This window comes from Microtus ochrogaster, unplaced genomic scaffold (assembly GCF_000317375.1).
Source record: "Microtus ochrogaster isolate Prairie Vole_2 unplaced genomic scaffold, MicOch1.0 UNK198, whole genome shotgun sequence".
NCBI lineage: Eukaryota > Metazoa > Chordata > Mammalia > Rodentia > Cricetidae > Microtus > Microtus ochrogaster.
The window spans coordinates 67756-69375 of record NW_004949296.1 but is presented as its reverse complement, the minus strand read 5'-3'; the positions used below and the strand labels follow the sequence as shown (position 1 = coordinate 69375).

At 47.7% G+C, this 1620-nt stretch overlaps 1 pseudogene; it reads left to right on the top strand.

The window, feature by feature from the left end:
- Positions 1-1190, top strand: LOC101987765 (annotated as a pseudogene).
- The last annotated feature ends 430 nt before the right edge of the window (positions 1191-1620 follow it).

Below are 1620 nucleotides of genomic sequence, written 5' to 3'. Positions count from 1 at the left end.
ATGAATGACGTGAATTTGAGCCCCGTGGGGATGGAACAACTGTCTTCATTCTCTGTGAGCAGTGCCCTACCAGTCTCAGGAAGTCACCGGGATTTGACTGCCTCTCCCTCTCACTGTCGCCATCTCTGCTCCAGGTCTCCCAGTGGCAATTCCAAACCTGGGTCCCTCCCTGAGCTCTCTGCCTTCTGCCTTGTCTCTGATAATCCCCGTGGGCTTGGGCGTGGGAGATCGAGGGGTGATGTGTGGGTCACCTGAAAGAAACTATACCCTACCTCCACAGCCTTACTCTCACCTACAGAGCAGTTACTTCAGAACTATTCTACCTGGCATTTTATCTTACATGGCTGACAGACCATCTCCTCAGTACATCCACCCCAGCTCTATAAATGCTGATGGGAATACAGCGTTATCTATCACCAACAGCCCTTCAGCACTAGAGCCCCATCAGGTCAATAAAAATGTTGGATGAGAATTAGGTGCTGTTTCAATAGACTCTCGCTCTGTGAACATACATGGTGCCCAAAGGCTTCATCCTAATGATGGCCATGACATGACACTGGAAACAACAATTGCTATGAAGGAAGTAGAAGTGTTCCATATGCCCCCAGGCTTTTAGCTCTCCTTCCAAACGCCACGTTCAGTTTATGAGTCATATGGGCCACAAGTGTGATTTTTGTAGCAAAGCTTTTAGGGATCCAAGCAACCTATGGACACACCTCAAAACACATAGAGGTCATAAGGATTACGGGTGTACTTTGTGTGACAAGTCCTTGACCCAGAAGGCTCACCTAGAATTACACATGGTCATGCACACGGGTGAAAAGAATCTCAAGTGTGATTACTGTGACAAGCTGTTTGTGCAGAGGCAGGACCTCAAGCAGTGTTTGCCCATCCACACACAAGAATCCCAGATCAAGTGTCCGAAGTGTGATAAACTGTTCTTGAGAACAAACCCCTTGAAGAAGCATCTTAATTCTCATGAAGGAAAACGAGGCTGTGTCTGTGAGGAATGTCCACAGGGTTATCTAACCAAGTACCATGTCACTCACCACCTGAAGACCTGCCAAGGGCCCACCTGAGTTCCTCAGCACAGGAGGAGGAGGAGGATTCTGAAAATGATCTCACAGACTCCATGAGAACAGAGCAGTGCTATTTACTCAGCAGACGAGCCTCTCTCCTCACATAAATAGAAGGAAAACTGTTCTGGGTGGACCATGCATCAGGAAAACACAAAAGCAACACACTGCAGTGGTTTCTAATGTGGAATGCTTTCTGATCCTTCTGCCTGCCTTCTGGCCACTTGAGAGTTGAGATCCTGCTTCTCCATCTCAGCAGGTGTCGAGGGAGCAGGTGGAGAAGCAGTCAAGGGTCAGAGGACAGTGACTGGTAGAGGAAAAGGCCCAGAAAACTAAGACTTCAATGGAAGCCAAGATTAGCCTTCTGGTTATGTGTACATGCACGTCTTTATGGTCTAGCCATGTCTCTGACTTCAGGAAAGTCTTCTGTCATTCAGAGAGCACCTAAAATAAACAGGGTTCAAATAATGCCTGCTGGACTCACCTGACAAGACTGGTATTTCAGACTACAGGCGGAAGTAGGGAAATGACCTCTTATGTAGGT